This window comes from Macrobrachium nipponense, chromosome 48 (genome assembly GCF_015104395.2).
Source record: "Macrobrachium nipponense isolate FS-2020 chromosome 48, ASM1510439v2, whole genome shotgun sequence".
Taxonomy (NCBI): Eukaryota; Metazoa; Arthropoda; class Malacostraca; order Decapoda; family Palaemonidae; genus Macrobrachium; species Macrobrachium nipponense.
The window spans coordinates 17,348,805-17,359,345 of NC_087223.1; the positions used below are offsets into that span (position 1 = coordinate 17,348,805).

General features: G+C 35.5%; 1 long non-coding RNA gene across 1 annotated transcript; it reads left to right on the forward strand.

The window, feature by feature from the left end:
- Positions 1-8,137: 8,137 nt before the first annotated feature.
- LOC135204944 (uncharacterized) lies at positions 8,138-8,806 on the forward strand. Its single transcript, XR_010312383.1, has 2 exons — positions 8,138-8,362; positions 8,735-8,806. It is a non-coding gene; the product is annotated as an uncharacterized LOC135204944 (long non-coding RNA).
- Positions 8,807-10,541: the final 1,735 nt, after the last annotated feature.

Consider the following 10,541-nt stretch of genomic DNA (forward strand, 5'->3'; position numbering starts at 1 on the left):
ACCCCCCACCCAATTAATTCATTCCACTGCTACCCTCTATCACGAAAATGCATTGCATTGTCAGATTTGTCAAAAGGGTGAGTGGAGATATAAAGGGAAACTCTAGTTTCTGATTTAAAGAGAAAAAAAAAATCCTATTAAAAATTGCAGTGTCGCCAGATCTACGATCGTGCAATTTTTTACAGAGTTGCCAGATATGCTACATAATTTATGTGTATATATGTATATATATAATACAGATATATATTAATATATTTATAAATTGTTATATATTTTGTGTGATTTCTTAATTTTGTTTTTGAATCTTAAAAAAATTGTACATATAAAAGAATAATAATAATAATTATTATTATTAAAGCTTTAAAATTGGTATAGTTATGTATGAACAATTTTACCCCTTCAAAAAATGGTTGGCAATCCGAACAAGATAAATTCTAAAAAATCAACAAAATAAAATGACAAAGAAATAGTTTTAAATAAATAAACTTGGGGTGTTCGGTAACCCAGCCACAATTTGGCTCGAACTTGTGAACTTCAACCATTAGTTACAGAGGATGGGAGGCATATGGCATCTCTCTCTCTCTATCTCTCTAAAAAAAATAAAAATATATAACAGATTATGTTCTGGGAAAAACTGGCAACTCTGGGATCTCTCCAACCACTTTACAGCATTTCCAACTAATCATCTTGCATCTCGTAACTCACAAAGTTGCCAGCGCCAACTAGCAACGTGATTACGACGGGAATATGAGGCAAGGAAATTGTAGCTATAAGCTGAGTTTAAAAGTGATAATGACGAATTAAAACTGAAGGGTGTTATTAGGTATTCGTATCATTAAAATAGTCTAGACTTAAGGCTTATACTGTGAGTAAATATATGAGTATTAATATAGTTATTTAGTTTTAAAAATGTCAAATGTAAGTAGCTTATATGGCAATTATTTGATGGGCGATATTACTTTAAAAGATTGGTTATATAGGGACAAACAAAGGCGATATTGAAATTTAATGAAAAATAGTATAAATACAATATATATATATATATATATATATTATATATATATATATATATATATATATTAAAAATAATATACAATAAGAGTCCAATACATTGCAAAAGGTGTTTAGATATAGTATACAACTGATAGGGAGGTCGCTATAAAATTATCGAAAGCTATTAAATTATAACGGAAAGAAATTTGGACTGAAGTGATTTATTAGTTATGACACGGACTGATGTTTCAGAGAGAGAGAGAGAGAGAGAGAGAGAGAGAGAGAGAGAGAGATGAGCTTTTTTTTAACGAGTTTTTAGATGGAATGGAGGGTCAAGACTTATGAACTAAGGGTAGGATGAGTAATGGAAGTAGGTACTTTAAGTAATGCCTACAGTGCACCATGTGAGGTCTACTTACGACACTGAACCCCCTTACTAGAGGTACCTTTTGCAAACACAGTTTTACGTTATACATTTTATAAACATGATCAAGTAACCTGAAGTTAAATCTAGAGATATTAAAGAAAATCGTTTATACAACGAATGTATAATGACAAAATCAGCTGATATTAAACGTTGCTTATTCAGTCACTGTTGGTATGAAGTCTGTATAAACGCTTTAAAGCACTAGGCATTTTATTTATTTTCTTTTATACAGAGGCAGGCACTGAGCTGTCAGGACGGTAAACTTGGAAATTTGTGTTGAGTCGAAAAGTTTGACAACTAAAAGTTTGGTTTACTGCCCCCCCCCCCCCCCCCCCCCACAAAAAAAAAAAAAAAATCAACTGGAAAAAAAACACCTCTTACTCTACTGAATAAAAAGTCCGCTTGGGATAATAAAATGTTATACGTTTATATTTAAGCTGGCGGTTTTTTTTATCATGATGGTACTTAGAAATTGAAATTAACATTCTGTTAAGTATCTACTTTGGTGAAATGTAAACCATGCTTTACACATATATATTCAGTTGCAATGTCATTTTACCCCCCACACGCCTTAACCCGTGTAAACCAAAAAAAAAAGGGCCCCCCTTGGGTAAGCCTGATCACGCCTTGTTTGAATGAGACAAAAAATATATATATCATTACACGCTATTATAACACACGTAATTTCTTTAACCGTATTATTATCATGATCAGATACTAAGCTATATACTTCAGATTTGTATTTATAAATCAAAAGGTTATGAAAAAAGTCGAAAATAGCTTTTGAAATATAACGATTATGGATAAATCATATATATATATATATATATATATATATATATATATATATATATATATACACATATATACGTATATATATATATATATATATATATATATATATATATATATATATATATATATATATATATATATGTAACATGGGGGGATTTCCCCCCCCCCCCCCCCCCCCCCCCCCCCCCCCATTTCCCCCCCCCCCCCCCCCCCCCCCCCCCCCCCCCCCCCCCCCCCCCCCCCCCCCGTTATTCGTAAGGTAAGCGTGGACACGAAACGGAAGGCAGACCCCATTACTCATAACCTTTCTCTCTCTCTCTCTCTCGGCAATCTCTCTCTCTCTCTCTCTCTCCACCTCTTTCACTCCATTCTAACAGGTAATGAAAATGAGAGAGTTGCATCATAACATTAACGTTTATTAACAAGAATAAATAAATCAATTAACCAAGTAATCCAGTCTTACAGACTAACTCAAAAACAGTACAATGTCTAGTCACCAAAACAAGTCTACACCCCTCTGTGAATTCTTTGTCCCTCTGCATTCCACAAGTACCAGATCCGTCTGTTTCAAAGATACAGAACACATCCCGGTAAGTACACACAAGTTTAAAGACAAAGTTAACCCTCTTACGCCGGAGCCCTAAAAATCAAAACGTCTCCCGTATGCCGGGCCTGGTTTGGAGTGAGCGCGGAAGTGGAAAAAATAATTTTTTCAAAAAATTACAGCGCGCGTACTTTTGAAGATTAAGAGTTCATTTTTGGCTCCTTTTTTTGTCATTGCCTGAAGTTTAGAATGCAACCATCAGAAATGAAAAATAATATCATTATCATATGTAAATAATGCGATATATGGTAGCGAAAAAAAAAATTTCATACATAATTGTATTCAAATCACGCTGTGCAGAAAACGGTCAAAGCTAACCAGTTACATTTTTTTGCGTTGTATTGTACACTAAATTGCAATCATTTTGATATATAATACATTGTAAAACAATAAAAGCAACACCGGAAAAATATTATCACAAAATGATGTACGAATTCGTAACGAGCGGACGTAAAAAAATGTTATTTTCAAAAATTCACCGTAATTCTAAATAATGTTCTAGAGACTTCCAATTTGTTTCAAAATTAAGACAAATGATTGAATATTACGATACTGTAAGAGTTTTAGATTAGAATTGCAGATTTTGACCATTTCGGACGAGTTAAATTTGACCGAATGTCGAAATTTTAATATATTATTTTTTTATTTTTTATATGGCATATTTCAAAGATGGAAAAAGCTACAACCTTCAATTATTTTTTATTGTATTCTTCATGAATTTGCACACATTTGATATATGAAACTCTATTAAAAAGGCTAATATGAAAAGGAGCAAATATTAGGATAATGCCATGTACGTATTTCGGAGACTTGCGGCCGCGAATCGGCGCGCGGAGTGAAGGTAAATATATTTTTCAAAAATTCACCATAAATCACAATATTGTTTTAGAGACTTCAAATTTGTTTCAAAATGAAGAAAAATGACAGAATATTACTAGGCCGTAAGAGTTTTAGCTTACAATTGCGTTTTTCAACTATTTCGGTAGAGTCAAATTTGACCGAACGTGGTTTTTTTTCTATTTATCGTGATTTATATGCAAATATTTCGAAGAAAGAGAAAAGCTACAACCTTCAATCATTTTTAGTTGTATTCTACATGAAATTACGCACATTTTCATATATAAAACTTTATGTAACAGCTAATTTTAAATGGTGCAAACATTTCGACAATCGCACAAAAAAATTCTGATTTTTTCGGAAGTTACCGCGCGAACGTAATGTTTTTTTTTTTTTCATAAATTCACCATAAATCGAAATATTGTGCTAGAGACTTCCAAGTCGTTGAAAAATGAAGGTAAATGATTGAATATTACTAGAATATAAGAGTTTTAGCTTACAATTGCGTTTTTCGACCATTTCGGTAGAGTCAAAGTTGACCGAAAGTTGAAATTTTTGCACTTAACGTTATTTATATGAAAATATTTCAAACTGATAAAAGCTACAACCATGAGTTGTTTTTTGTTGTATTGTGCATGAAATTGCGCACATTTCCATATATAAAAAACTTTATGTAACGGCAAATTTAAAAGGGTGCAAACATTAGGACAATCGCACGAAAAAATTTATCGGAAGAGTTATCGCACGAACGTAAGGAAAAAGTTTTTTCATAAATTCACCATAAATCGAAATATTGTGCTAGAGACGTCCAATTTGTTGCAAAATGAAGGAAAATGATTGAATATTACTATAATGTAAGAGTTTTAGCTTACAATTGCGTTTCTCGACCATTTCTGTAGAGTCAAAGTTGACCGAAGGTTGAAATTTTTGCACTTATCGTTATTTATATGAAAATATTTCAAAACTGATAAAAGCTACAATCATGAGTATTTTTTTGTTGTATTGTGCATGAAATTGCGCACATTTTCATATATAATACTTCATGTAAAGGATAATTTAAAATGGTGCAATAATTATGTCAAAGTGACGAAATAATTTCCGAGATGTGTCACTGATACTTTTTAGTGCGATAAGAAAGAAATTCGCGCTTGCGCGCCTGCGTAGCGATTGTAAACAAAACAACGCCTTGATCCGTGAACTCCCAGCATCCCCCAAGGCGCGTGATACAAAAGTTTTCGGCTGGTAGGCCTATAAGTATTTTTCCGCGAATTTTTAAAAAAACTTTTTTGAGCCGACGTATGATACGTCCAATCGGCATACGGGAGACATTTTGACTCGACGTTTAATACGTCCAATCGGCGTAAGAGGGTTAATAAAATGGAACATCTTACAAGATATCAAACAAGCCATCCCTTTGGCTAAAGCACCTGAACACCTTACCCTGACCAAACCCGGACACTAAACACTTAATAAAAACTCCCCCCGGCGAATGCCACGGCATCTTGCCTGTGACTTGAAGCCCTCTATCAAAATCCCTCCCGTAGGCTTGGGTATGAACCTATTAAAGGGAAGAGGCACACACGCACATACGAACACACAGTTCGCTAGCACCTCGCGGTTCTAGCTGCATCCAGTTTCACAAAGGCACTTTGAGAAGAGTTCATAAAACTGTCGTGCATTGACTTGTCGAACTAAGCACTTTTATCTCACGCCACCCCCAGAAACTCATTCATCAGCTACTCTCAGGTCGTCACCTCTACACTGTTCTCCACATTCCACAGGTCACAGAGAAAAAAAAAACCACACGGATAATATATTATTAATCAAAAACCCTAGGCCTTACATATATATATATATATTATATTATATATATATATATATATATATATAATATATATATACATATATATATATATATATATATATATATATATATATATATATATATATATATATATATATATATATATATATATATATACATATATATATATATATATATATATATATATATATATATATATATATATATATATATATATATATATATATATATATATATATATATATATATATATATATATATATATATTTTATACATACACACACACATATACATATATATATATATATATATATCTATATATATATATATATATATATATATATATATATATATATATATATATATATATATATATATATATACATATTAGTCTATGACAGATACGGTTTAATATCACAAGGCAGCCTTAGATGATATATTTACAGCCATAACTCATTATCATTATACTACTTTGACATATATTGCAGACATGCAGTTACATGGGTGAGGTCACCGTGCAATAATATATGCAAGAAAATGAACACTAACGTTAATCTAACCATCAACTGCATTGATTTGTTGCTTGAGAAATCCGCCTCTGGCACTGAATTATGATAATGTGTAATTATTAACAGCGGAATTGATGGCAGAATCTCGGTTGCGTCTAGTGCAAAAATCTCATCGAATCAAGCTCTGGGTTTTAAAAGTCTCCACAGAAGGGAAACTCAAAACTGATGAAAACAGAGACTGATGTATTAACCGAGGGTAATTCTAAGCCCGCATTCCGTGGTACAGTAGACTATGGCAGTTGACGTTTCCCTATGTTATTTTACCTGCTGAACAAGAATTAAAAGTAATATTTATTCGGTCGGCTGTAATTAAACCGTAATTTACCTCTGAAGACTACTTGACAGTTCAAGGGGTACGATGTACCAACTACAGAGTTCAAAGATTAGTTACTGTCGACCGGCAAAATATTACCTTAAACTCTTGTAAAGTAAGCAAAATAACATAGGAAAACGTCAACTGCCATAGTTTACTTCGACTGAACAACCTTCGAAGTTTTGGTTCGGGGCCAAGAAACGTAAACAAACCGCCATATTTTGAAATGCTTAGTAGGGGGTTGATGGGATACGTAACCAACAGGGAGCCTTATGTCCGGTAAAGGGGAAGGGGGGGGGGCGGGTTGGGGTACTGTGAGAAGAAGGCACAGGTACGAGTTGGTAAAGCCACGCTAGCGTATGATGTGAAATAACAATTCCCAATAAATATCACCAACATCAAGAGCACTAAACCTTAGGAACACCAAAACAATTGATATAACAAAATAATGTACATAAAGATTAGGAACTTTACCTTAAATGTTACATAAGCACCTTCCTTTGTAAGTCGAACCTACATTCGTCGACACAATGAGGGCAAAAGGCCTGTTTTCTTAAAAGGCCGTGATTTTGACAATACATTACCAGCCTTTCATACTGCCCTGAATAATGGACTGAAAAGTCCTTATAACTAAGAAACAGTTAACACAAGTACTGGGTAGAGTCGAGTCGAGTTGGTAATGGACCTGGATGAGCGGGAGGTGCCAGGGAACGATTCGGATATCGTGGGTCGGTTGATGACTGAAATGAAATCCACGGACCGGCAAGTATTTTCAGGAGGAAGTTGCGGGGGGGGTGGGGGGGGGGAAGGGGGGGGGGGGGACAGGGTAGCGCAAAATAGGGTAGGGAGGATGGGGTGGGGGTAAATGTTTACGTTTGTGAAAAAAACACACAAATGCTTGTATATATTATATATATACATGGTTTTACACATCTGGTACTTAAGTATAAATTATCAAGTACAAGTCAAGAGACCATTTTAGTGAATAATGAATGGAATATTATCAAGTTTCAAGGATAAGAGTGTCCAGTTCAGGGGGTAATTGAACTTAACAAGAAATGTTGAGAACAATTGTAAAAATTGTGCAATCTGACTGGTGGCGCTCGGCCCCCATACCCTCCCTTAAAGAGAGAAAGTTACAGCAAGAGTAACATATAGGTTAGGATACTAACCTAACCTAACCTAGTAGAACATGTTGGACCGCCCGTCAAAAATGACGAAATATTTTGAAAAAAGTCGATTTCTAGTGAATCAACCATCGAATACTTCATGGTCATGGCAAGCCACTCTCGAAGTTTCAGAGCAATATATTGATTCTAACTATTTTTCTACAATATTTTGCTAAAATAAGTTATTATTTTGACAATCACACTCTTATATTTTTCCCTATTATTATGTTTATACAGCGTATAATATAAATATACAAGGAATTATATACGTATACATATATCATGAATAAAAATAATGTTTAGCAACTCGTCCACTGCTATACGGTAGCGAGTAGGCGATGGAGCTTTGGAAGTCAGTGCCTTGAAGGCTATCGTAGCAGACGGTCGTCTGCGTCGTCTGCTCGCGTGACGTTTCTTGTGTTTCGTCTGCTACTGTCACCGTTCATCGGGCGATTTTTTAGATTTATCTGGATTCTCTACACTGCAAATCATTTCTGCAATGCCCAGGAAGAAAGGCTACATCAAGAGGATGGCCGAAGCAGTTGAGAAAGCGAGAGAGGTGAAAAGGAGGAAACTGGAAGAGCGACGAGCGTCAGCCATTTAACTCCACCACCAACAGTGATCCACCCCAGCCATCAACGAGCCATATGACCGCCACCACACCACTGCCTCCCTCCACCACTGGTGCTCCAACACAAACTCTCACCAGTTCAATGCGTAGAAAGATCAGTATTAAAAAAAAAAAGAAAAAGAAGGTGTACAATAGCTGCTCTGCTGGAGCATACTAGTCGCCGTGGGATGTGTCAACTTTAAATGCCATTTTCTCAAAAGTGAGTTATTGTCCTTTAAACCACTACTTCTTCGTTAGTTTTTATCCGATTTTCACAATTTTTTTTTTTCATTGTATTCGTCTTTAAAAGTTCTATAACTTGCTCAGAACCAATCTTTGAAAATGTTTCTCTTTCTTTATTTAAAATTACATTATTTACGTAACAGATTTTTATTACAAATTTAAACGCAAAAATAATAACTTTATCCCTCTAAAGTACAAATTTTGTTTTGAGGAGATTGTTGACACACTCTTTAGCTATTAAATGAGACTAGGTTTAGCTTCCTATCTCTGATAGTTTTAAAGCAGTAGCAGTTTTTTTGGATGCATACGAAAATGCCCTTTTTTATTTTATTCTTCTTTTCTATTGCAGATTTTGCATTCAGCAGATGGGAGAAGAGTCCAGGTATCAAGATTGCCCTAAAATAAAATTTTCAATTAGTTACCATGTGTTTTTGTAACCCATGTCATTTTTTGCCATGCCCCCCCTTAAGGAAGGCAATCTTAGAAGTGTAACATATAGGTTAGGATACTAACCTATATGAAACAAAAGCTGCTTAATATCACGGCGCATGCTCAGTGGCGCATGCGTAGTAGGGTTCGGCACCGTAATAGCAGTAGTAATAAAAGGATTTCGGCCATGTAACGGCTCCATTATCGGTATCGGTTTATTTATCGCTTGATTTCAGCTCGTATTTCGTGTTTCAAATGTCATAAATAAGAGGAAATAAAACAATAACATGGCAAAACCTTCCCCCAAGTGTTTCATCCCACCCAAAACCCCGTATTCCCATTGGTCCCCTTTACCGCAGGATAAAGTTCAAGGGCATAATTCTCCCAAGTGTTTTACCCCACCCAGAATCCCGCATTCCCATCGGTCCCCTTTACCGCAGGATAGAGTTCAAAGGTAAATTACAGGTTAATTACAGCCGGCCAAAAAAATATTACTTTAAATTCTTGTCCAGGAGGAAAACTGTAAGGTAAAACGTCAACTGGCATAGTCTAGTTCACCGCGGTATAAGGGCTTAGCTCTACCTAACCGAGGTGAGAATTACGTAGTAAAACACTTTAGAGAAAGTCAAGTGATGTGACGATATAAGTGAGGAATGATAAAGCGTACATTGGGTCTAGCAGGAATGGTTTGTGCACGAGAGCTGGATTGGTGAATCTCGCCAGACGAACCTGGTGGTAGGGGTTTTCACGGCTGGTTTGTTAGAGAGAGAGAGAGAGAGTTCAAGAACGTTCCTATCCAGTGAAATGATTAATCATACATCGCCTCTAGCAAAAATGGTCTGCTAGACCTATGTTCAAGTATAATTTCCCACCCTCTGAAGTATTAAATTATACGTTAGGTCCATTCTTGCAAGAATGGACCGCTGGACCTACTACGTTCAAGACGAGGGTTCAAGCCCAGTTCAACGCACAGTTCCCAGAGAGAGAGAGAGAGAACAGCAGCCTGGAAATTCAAGCAGCGGAAACGGGCTCGAGTTGGGGAGATGAATTGGCCGAATTGAAGGTGAAAGGAAACGCTTTTGAGTGTCTGACAGGACAAAGGACACAGAAACAATGTGATTTGGGGACAACAAGCAATGGAATTGGAAGATTATACACAGGGAGTGGGAGAGAGCGAGAGAGAGAGAGAAAGGAAGGAGGGTAAGGCACATAGGATGTGTGTGTGTGCGAGAGAGAGAGAGAGAGCACATTTATTATGACAAAAAATTTATATTAACAAATTATTAAATAATTAGTTAAAAATGTAAGCAAATAATTATTAAGATATACCAGAGAGACTGTCCATGACATAAATTTTGTATAATACTTGTATGAAACAGTCCTGTATAGTCTACAAAATTCGTTTGATACGTGTGCGAAACAGAATTCTAAATTTAAAAAAATCGTTAAATATGTGTTGAAAACATCTATATATTCGTATATATCGTTTGATACGTGTACGAAACAGAATAGCCCCTCCTGCCTTACAGCCAACAAACAGTCCATACGAACAGACCAAACAGCCCACTATTTTGGCTGTATCTTAATCAATAAAAGACATTCAGATCCCCTCCCCCACCCACCCACCCCCTTATCTCATCAGAATCTGCTATCTCCTTCCTTGGAGGAGATTCAACTCCACAAGGGTGAAATTTTATTGCAACTCATTAGCAAGAAGGTGGTTTTTA